The sequence below is a fragment of the Peromyscus leucopus genome, chromosome 4, assembly GCF_004664715.2.
Source record: "Peromyscus leucopus breed LL Stock chromosome 4, UCI_PerLeu_2.1, whole genome shotgun sequence".
Taxonomy (NCBI): domain Eukaryota; kingdom Metazoa; phylum Chordata; class Mammalia; order Rodentia; family Cricetidae; genus Peromyscus; species Peromyscus leucopus.
Genome location: NC_051066.1, coordinates 76,705,047 through 76,715,284, shown reverse-complemented (window position 1 = coordinate 76,715,284; position 10,238 = coordinate 76,705,047). Strand labels below are relative to the sequence as shown.

General features: G+C 43.5%; 1 pseudogene; it reads left to right on the top strand.

The window, feature by feature from the left end:
- The first annotated feature begins 4,515 nt into the window (after window positions 1–4,515).
- On the top strand, window positions 4,516–5,457 carry LOC114710750 (annotated as a pseudogene).
- Window positions 5,458–10,238: the final 4,781 nt, after the last annotated feature.

Genomic DNA, 10,238 nt, shown 5'->3' with positions numbered 1-10,238 from the left:
CAGAAATCATCAAATAGAAGTATACAATGTTGACAGGAGGCAGTACATTTATAATTTATAACCCCAAATGTATTTATAAATTAGAAATGGAAAGATCTACAAATGAAATTATGAAGGTTCACCAAAGTCATTTAATCTGTCAGTTTCTCATTCATTTTTATGTCTTAATAATATTCTATTGTATGAATAAGCCACATTTTATTTCTCTCCAGTATTTGATAGCTATTTGAGTTGTTTTAACTTTTTTACTATTAGCAACACACTGCTGTAAACCTTCGTGTACATGTTTCATAGGTGCACATTTTCAGTAGTTTGAGGTTATATTCATAAGGGTAGAATTGTTGAGTAACAGAGTAACAATGTTTTTGCATTTTGACCAACCACCAGACTGTTTTGCCAAAGTGGCACACCATTTTACAATCTCACCAAATCCTTGTTTTTAAGGCTCTGATTTTTGTACAAAAGCATTCAGTCATTCTGTCAGACCAAACCAGGAAAAGAAAGCTATAGTTCAGAGCTGTTCTATTCCATTTACTATGCAAAGCCAATCTTGGCATTTGCAACTCTCAGCCCTTTTGAGTATTCTTGCAGTGTTCACCTTTTCCTCCACAACTTTTTTTTTCTTCTTTTTTTCTGGTTTATTTCTATCTATTACAAATGTATAAAAAAAATCCTCCATCAACGCTGCTGATAGCAGCAGAACCTTGAGAATATACCTTTGGTTTGCCTCAGAAAAGGAACACATATTGTACTGTAAAGTTTATAAAATTGGTGCAAAACATTGTAATAATGTTACAATACCAGTTTTAAGAGTTCAGTGACTAATGGGGAGCCGATGGGATACATGCAGAACTGTGAAAGCGATCTCACTTAGCCAGCTGTACACGTAGACTGTAAATCTACATTCAGATCATTTCTGAACTAAGACTATCATCTCAGTTTATCTGTTGAGGTCAACCAGGAAACCCTAGAATATACCTTGATTTTTGCAAAAAACAAAATAGGGGGAGGGGTTTCTTCAGCATTTCAGTCCACGAGTAACAGTATCCTAACAGGCAAAGTGTTCTCTCACTGTCAACATAGAATGAACTGCTGCTGGAGGTCAACTTGGGCTTTAATTTGCATTAGCACTTACATGCATAGTAGTCCAAGTTGTTGACCTCATGACTTTAAAAAGTAACTCTAAAAAAGTAAAATGGCCCTTCTTGGAAGACTAAAGAAAGACATCCAGCCACAGTTGTAAAAGTCTCATCAAAACAATATACCCTTTTATGAATTACACCTCAATAAAAAAAAAGTAGCCCCAAATAAGAAGCAGCTCTGAAAAAGAAAATATAACTTAAGATATTTGAAAAAAGCAAGGTGAATACAGGTTCAAAAGTAATTAAGATATATTTTCTTAAGGCTATCTAGAATTAGGCTTTAAAGAATTCTACCATTTCAAGTTTACCACTAGCTACTAGATACCTATTTACAAACAAGATGTTCACCTTTTTTGTTCCTTTATCAAGAGAAAAATCTACCTTCAGACTATGAGGGTGGTGATGGGGAGGGACTAGAAAACAAGATTCAAACAATCCCATGCAAATATCACATTTTTCAAATGGAAGAACTCCAAACTGCACTAGAAGTTCCAATCACTAAGACACTTGCCATTGAAATGATTTAAGTACAACTACATGGCACCAAGGTTTAGGCCTAATATAGGCCTGACAACCAAGTCCTTGTTTTCTGGAAGAAAGGCCTCAAAAGTCCCACTCAATTCCATATAACAATACTTCAAAGATCAATTAGGTTTTCCTTTCCTTAATATTTTTGTTTTTGACTTCTAATCCTAAAGACTAGATTAAAACTTAGCTCATTTCCCAGAAGGCATTGCTTCCCTTTGCTCTATGAAAGAGTCCACCAAGACCTCTTCCTCAAAACCATCTAGCCTCCAGCCTCCAGCCTTTGCTTATGATGCATCTTTCTCAACATCCTGAAAAGGTAACGTAGGTAAAATATGCTCATAAACATTAAAACTAGTTGTTAGAAAGACGTAACTAGCTTTATAATTTAAGTTTTAAAGCATAAATACTTGCAGCTTAATCTGCACTGACAATGATTGTCGAAGCCTAGAATTCAACATTTACAAATTCTCATTCACACACACAAAACACACTATTATCACACAACTTGTGTCTTGAGAGAATCTTCTGCTTTTTAAATCTTTGGCCTCCCAGTCAATCCCAAGTTCAACCAACTTTTCCGAGTTCTGGTAGTTACCTGGACCACTGAGGCATTGCCACAAGACTTCTTCTCTTTTGAAACATCCTTTTTCTCTAGATATTAGGATAGCTACACCAGCTTGTTTCTTCTGTGGTGTATGTTGGTGTGGGATTATCTATTGCTTGATTTTTCATGGATGTGTTTAGCTTCTTTGGGTTGAATTTTCCCTCTAGTGCTTTCTGTAGGGCTGGGTTTGTAGACAGGTATTGATTAAATCTGGTTTTATCCTGGAATATTTTGTTTACTCCGCCTATGGTGATTAAGAGTTTTGCTGGGTATAATAGTCTGGGTTGGCATCCGTGGTCTCTTAGTGTCTGCATGAGATTTGTCCATGATCTTCTAGCTTTCATAGTCTCTATTGAGTAGTCTGGTGTTATTCTGATGGGTTTACCTTTATATGTTACTTGGTCTTTTTCCTTTGCGGCTCTTAATATTTTTTCTTTGTTCTGTGTGTTTAGTGTTTTGATTATTATGTGGTGAGGGGACTTTTTTTTTGGATCCAGCCTATTCGGTGTTCTGTAAGCTTCTTGTATCTTCATAGGTATTTCTTTCTTTAGGTTAGGAAAGTTTTCTTCTATGATTTTGTTGAATATATTTTCTGTGCCTTTGAGTTGGTATTCTTCTCCTTCTTCTATCCCTATTATTCTTAGGTTTGGTCTTTTCATGGTGTCCCAAATTTCCTGGATGTTTTGTGCTATGACTTTTTTGTCTTTAGTGTTTTCTTTGACTGACAAATCTATTTTCTCTATCATGTCTTCAGTGTCAGAGATTCTCTGTTCCATCTCTTGCAATCGGTTGGTTATGCTCGTTTCTGTAGTTCCTGTTTGTTTTGTCAGGATTTCTATTTCCAGCATTCCCTCAGCATGTGTTTTCTTTATTGTCTCAAATTCATTTTTCAGATCTTGGAATGTTTCTTTCATCTGTTTAATTGCTTTTTCTTGGCTTGATTTGATTTCTTCCCATTTTTTGTTCGTTTTTTCTTCCATTTCTTTAAGGGGGTTTTTAATTTCCTCTTTAATGGAGTTTTTCATTTCCTCTTTAAGGGAAGTTTTTATTTCCTCTTTAAGAGAGTTTTTCTTTTCCTCTTTAAGGAAAGTTTTTATTTCCTCTTTAAGGTAGTTTTTCATTTCCTCTTTAAGGAAAGTTTTTATTTCCTCATTGAGGGAATGTTTTATTTCTTCTTTAAGGGCCTCTATCATCTTCTTAAAGTCATTTTTAGGGTTGATCTCTTCTGTTTCTTCTGTCATGGTATGTTTAGGTCTTGCAGGTGTAGAATCACTAGGTTCTGATGTTGCCATATAGGTCTTTATGTTGTTGCCTGTATTTTTGCACTGGCGTCTACTCATCTTTTCCTCTGTGCGGTGCAGGTGGTGTCTGTGTCTGAGAGTGCCTCTCTTGTTCTAATTTTTTAGTCTTGGTTTAGTAGGGGTTCTTGGTTAAATTGGTGCTATTGGACTGTGTCTTCAGGGACAGCTGATTTCAGTCGGGTTGGTGAATTATATACTTATGATTCTCGTGATCTGGTTTGGTGACTGGGTAGCGCCTTTTTCTTTGTTCCCAGGTCACGTTTTGTTCATTTGTCAACTCCTCAGCTGATCTTGTTTCTTCAGACTTCAAACTGTAGGCATCTGAATCCTCTCCCAGATGGGTTTCAGCTGAGCAGGGTAGTCTCACCAACACCTCCAAGTTGTTGGGTTTCACAGGATCAGCAGTTGGGCCCTGGGTTGTCCCCAGACGGAGTGTCCAGACTCGCCCTGGTTCCGACCCACGGAGATAGCCTCTTCCCCAGGTGTTGGGGCTAGGGGCGTCCCCGTTCCAAGTTGTGTCCGCCCCTCTCCGTCCCCGGGCCTGTCCACCCCTGTGGCCCACCGCCACAGGCCCACCTGTGTCCACTTGTCTCCACTGCTGGGTCTGTATGTCCCTGTCAGCTGCCGCTGGGTCTGTCTGCCAATGCGGGCGGCCAACGGGCCTGTATGTCTCTGCCGGCTGCCGCCGTGGGCCTACCTACCCCTGCCCGTCACTGCTGCCGGGCCCATCCACCTCTGCGAACTGCCACGGGGCCTGTATGTCTCTGCCGGTTGCCGCTGGGTCTGTATGTCCCTGTCGGCTGCTGCCACCGGGCCCTTCCACCTCTGCGGGTGGCCGCCGCGGACCCACCTGCGTCTGCCTGTCTTCGCCGCGTGGCCTGTCCACCTCTGTGGACCGCCGCTGGGCCTGAATGCCTCCGCCAGCTGCCGCTGGGCCTAAATGTCCCTGTCAGCCACTGCCGCCGGACCCATCCACCTCCGCGGGTCGCTGCCACAGGCCTACCTGCGTCTGCTGGGACAAGACTCGGTGACTGGTGAGCTCTCTGGACGCAGAAGGCAAGGGTGTGTACTGGAGGTGGTCCTCAGGAGAGGCAGCATCATCCCCACTGGAAGCCTCTGCAAAGAGGCAGAGCCCCCATCTGGCTTTCCTGCCACCAGCTTCTCCCCCACCTCTCTTGTGTAAGATTTTTAAGGGCAGCCTTCCCATATCCTGATTCAAAGTGGCTGCAGGCTGTGAGCCTCCAGCCCAAGGCACTAACCACTGCTTGCCAGCTACTCGGGAAGGCTCACATCCCAGTGGAGCAAAGATGGAGGCCAAAACAGCCACCTCCACTGGCATGTGTGGAGCTCTCTTTGCTGGATACTACATCTACTTCAACTGCAAGATGGGGTGTGACTCCAATGTCAAGAACTGACTTCCAGAACTAAGAAAGAAACAGAAACCTGTGCAGGAGGGAGCTAGGCTTTCCCTATTACCTGACTTTAAAGATGGTATTTTTAACTTGAATAAACACAACTAGGTGAAGAGTTACCAGGGAAAGATGAATGTACAAAGGGTGTGGAGCATCTGAGGCCTGCCACGGCAGTGTGTGGGCAGCCTCAGCAGCTGCTGTAAGGGTCATAGCTGTCGCCGCCACCGCCACCACCAGTCTTCCAGATGCCACTAACCAAACTTCTAACCATTAGTGAGCAAATTGTAAGTGCTCAGTGCTTGGCTGGAGATGATGTGGAGTGTGCCAGATATCAACACGATAAAATGTCAATTAAAATGCTTCCAAAAATTCTAAACTTGGAAGCTGAGCAGCTGTGTGGGAATAAGGGCAGACAAGCTTGTTATAGACTGTCCCGCACTGAAGTCTACCAAACTGAATGTTTACTGTGAATAGATTCACTTCTCTGTTTTATTTATTTATTTCCTGTGGAAAGTGCATCTTGACAGAGCTCTTTAAATGATAGATTCACTGTAAGTTATCAGACTATCGTGGGTTTCATTTATTTCTTAGGACATGCAATTACGATGTAAATGCAGTAGAACACATCTCTTCTGGTTTCATCTCTGTTGCTGCTACAATTATGCTGACAGAAAGCAACAGACAGGAAGAAAGGGTTTGACTTATAGTTCCAAGTATCCGCCCATCGTTGAAGCAGGAGCTCGAGATCATGGTCACACCGCACGCACCAGGAGCCGAGAGAAAAACAAACGCACCTATGCTGTTTGCTTGCCGCTCACACCCAGCTACCCTTCATCTTCCTCATGCATTTCAGTGGCCAGCCCATGAAATGGTGCTTCCCACATTCAGAGTACGTCTTCCATCTCCACTAACAACCAAGACAACCTCCCAGAAATCTGCACACAGGCTAACCCAGGCTAACCCAAGTGAGGGAATTCCTCCATTGAGACTCCCTTCTCAGATGGTTTATTGGCTGCAGCATGTTGACATCTGAAAACTAACCACCACAATTACTTAGGTTAAAAACTCCCACTGACTAGTTTCAAAAGATTTGGGGGTGCCGAAGTGTGGAAGTTAGCCACAGAATGCTGTAAGTCAGAATATTGGCTAGAGCTTGTTTGTGTTTGTGAAAACTTAAGCATTGGAGATCATAAAACGATTACTACAACTTTTTTTTTTTTTTTTTTTGACTCTAACATCTTGGGCCTTCGAAAGCTGGAGAGGGAAGAGGAGAGAGACGCTGGGGTTTTAGCATGTATTGAAAGTGCCGGAAAGCAATAGATCACTCTTGGGGCAGTGTCCCCTGGTTCCCATTATAGAAACAACAGACTGAAGGTGTCTGTGTCTTGTCCATATCCTAAATGGCCCAGTTGCTAAGATTAGTTGAGTTCAGAGCACACCATGGCCTCATTTTTCATCCACTGTCCCCAGGAGTGACATAGAAGCAGCTGGGGACACAGCAGCATTGTCCCTGGATTTGCACACAGGCCCCCTTTGTTTCTCTCGTACACATTCAAGGCTGTGACAATAGCCCCGAATAGCACTGTATCCTCCTTTCTCCAATGTCGCACTTGTTTATCGGTTCTGAGATTGGCGAAACAATGATTTCCTGCCAGGAGAGGGCCCTTTTTCATATTCTGTTTCCCTTTCCATCAGTCTTCAGGGTCAGTGAGTGGTGAGTGAGGACCAGCGAGATCTGGACTGCCAAAAAGGTCACCATCTCAGGAGACTGGCAGGACAGGATACCTCGCCTCTCCTGTGCAAGGTAGGAACCACCCTGGAAGAAGGAACCTGGAGAGAGGCTAAGAGCCTAGGGTGGGGCCAACACGGGCAATAGTTGAGTGCTTAGTCCAAGGATGGGACTCTGGGTTGGACACATCCTATTTACTGGAGAGACACCTCTGGCTTACACACAGAGAAACGCAACTGTAGGCAAGTTTGACAGCCTCCCAGCAGGAAAGCAGAGCCGGGTCTGCTGTATCCATGGGTTTCACATCTGAGAATGTAACCAATGTTGGGTTAAAAATTATCATTTAAATTTCATCTGTCCTGAGCAGGCACAGACGGTTTCCCTTGCTTTTGTTTTTCTTGCCCATGCACAGAGCAATAAATAGTTACAGAACCTTTGTGTCGTACTAGATAGTTGGAGCAATCCAGTGATGACTTAAAGTAGGTGGGAAGGTATGCATAGTTTTTCAAAAAAGGCTATATCACATTTAAAATAAGGGCCTTGTGCATTCTCAGATTCTTGGTGTCTCCAGAGGTCCTGAATCCAATCCTCTGCTGATTATAAGAGGCAGCTATGCCTTTTAAAAAACATTTTTAAAGATTTATTCATTTCATTTTATGTGCAAGGGTGTTTTGCCTCGTTATATGGCATGTTCTACCCAATGGCAACATTCTCTCCAAATTGAAATATATGCCCCAAAAAGGGGGTGGGAGAGAGACTCCCAAGTCTCACGTGGTAAACAGGAGGTTACAGTGTCTAGGAAGAATGGAAGCTTGGAAGAGTCTTGAGGCCCCCTACCAACAGTATAAAAGGGAGTAAACAAACAAACAAACAAACAAACAAAGGAGTAAACAGCTGATGCCTCTGAAATCTTTGAGCGACCAGAATCTTCAGGGTTTATTGAAGTAACCGTTTCTAAATAGCAGTTGTTACTATTAAGCTCTTATTCTATGCACCGTATACATATAGAAATCACTCTATTACCTCACAGTGTTAATAGTGAGATAACACCAAACACTTAAACGGTAGTGTTTCTCATTCTTGCATAACTCAAACCCTGGAAGTTTGGTTTAAGAATCTGTTCTCCACCAGGAACTCCTCATGCTGCCAATAAACTGAGAACATCACTTTGAGAGGTCATGCAAGGTAATGCTAAGTCTGTGTACTGACTTTGCCCTGGTTGGATATTGCTTTAAAGAGTTTTGCATTTATTTCCTAATCTATTCTAGATGATAACTTAGTCAAGTAGATACTTTATTACCCCCAATAGACAAGGAAATAGAGGCACAGACAAGCGAAATCTTTCACCTAGGGTCACATGATCTTTAAATGAGGGAGCCAGATTTGAACTCAGTTCTCATTGGAGCATTATGTGAATTTGAGGCTTGCTCAGCTTCCCTCCTGGCCAGGAGTCAGTGTCCCTCAATGAACCGATGTGTTTAGAGGGTGGCATTTACTCCTTGGCTTTATAGAATTTCTGTACCAGAACTGTCAGCTGGAGGAATGAGCAGATAGGAAATGACTGGACTGGGGCCATCAGCTTTGTCTGGTATGAGGAAGGTGAGCTTCTCCAGTGGTGACAGAGAGGCAAGAGTATTGACTGCTCAGTGATCGATGCCTCTGGCTTGGCTGTAGATGGACTGAGGAGCTGTATACATGAGATAATAAGTTTTCTTATATAGTAAACACACAGGACTTGGGGAGTATATTCAGGAAGCTGGCTGTATTTCTGCCCATCACTCTATCTAACTATTCTCTGTAGGGCCCCACTCTTGTCCTAGGATACGAGTTAAAGGAAATCTGTAATTTTTCTGGATGACTTTCAGGAACCAAAAATTTCTTAGTTACTTAATAGTTTCAACATTGTGTCAATGAAAAAACTGATAAGCTCAGTCCTGTGTGTGTGTGGGGGGGGGGTGCCAGATTTCCAACACCATCTGGGGAGGAAACCTCCCCACCACCTCTGATAAAGTCAATGCTATGCTTTTATCTGACTCCTGGGAGGTCAGCGGGGGAAGCAGAAAAGCCATTAAAGTTTCCGTGTGGTTCCTGTTATGGTGTGTTAGTTAACTTTCTGTTGCTTGGACAAAATACCTGAACAAATCAACTTTTAAGGAGCAAAGTTTCATTTTGGCTTATACTTCAGTGGGGTTCCTCATGGCTTATACTTCAGTGGGGTTCCTCGTGGCATAGTCACAGGGTGGAAGAAAGCTGTTCATGTCCCAGCAGCTGGAAAGCAAAGAGGAGAGATGTTTTAGATGGGGTTCTCTAGAGGAAAATAACCAAGGGTGTGTGTGTGTACGTACAGAATATATATCAGAGTTTATTAAGTCAGCTTGAAAATAGTCACAACAGTCAAACCACACCTGAGTCACTGAGAACCCAGAAGTGACTAGGTCCTGGGTGTCTAAACTGACAACATGACCACCCCATGGCATGGTTAAGGGGAAGGTTTTTATTGTAGACATGAGGGAGAGAACAGCCAGAGGCATCTGGAAGGATCTAGAGCAGAGTGAGAAAGTCGTAAACTGAAGATGGCCAGGAGAGAAGCAGAAGCAGAGCAGAGAGGGAGAGTTCAGGAGATCTGAGGGAGGAGGGGACAGAGAGGAGGAGGAGGAGGAGACAGACAGACAGACAGACAGACACACACACACACACACACACACACACACACACACGGGGGGGGGGCTGAGCAAGGAAGACAGAAACAGCCACGGGCAGAAGAGAGAGAGTGCACAGCTGAAATAGCAGGGTTATAAGGAGAACGAGTAGCTGGGGAGGAAAAGCCCAGGAGCTGGGGAGATTTACAGTATGGGAGAGGAGGTGAGAAGAGCTTGGGTGCCAGCATGGACTCTAAAATGGGCAACAGTTACTTGGGGTACTCAGGGAGCCTGGAGTCCAGTGTGTGCTTTGGTATGCATCACAGAGAGCCGTTTGTCCCTCTGCCGGTGATAGGGACATGGCTCCTTTGTAGAGGGGAACCAGCTTCACAAGCTGGCCTTTGTCTAACCACCAGAATTTAGGGGAAATGGAGTTTCCTTTGGATCTAACACTTGAGGCTGGCACCTCAATGGTTGGAGTAGTCCTACAATGGCTGTCTCTCTCTGGAAAGCAACAACTGGTAGTTTCTTAGTCCATAAGGTGAGTGTCTCAGTAGTTCTTATGTAGTGCTGGAAGTCCAGAAGTTTCTCTGGTCCCTATGGCACAAAGAAAGCTTGGAAATGCTGTTTCTGCTGTTGGTGAAGACATCAGCAGCAGCCACAACAACAACAGAACAGATCAACTTGAGGCTTAGGGAAGGCCAACCTGGCAAACAGCAAGACAGTCTTCCCTCTGAAATACCTTTTCATCTGGGCTGTTACCACAACCAGCGTGTGTCTTCCCAGCTCAATCAAGGCCATCAGGACAGTTCTTTAGGTGAGGCTCCTTCCTCGGGTGGTTCTAATGTGTGGCAAGTTGACATTAAACCAACCATTATAAGAG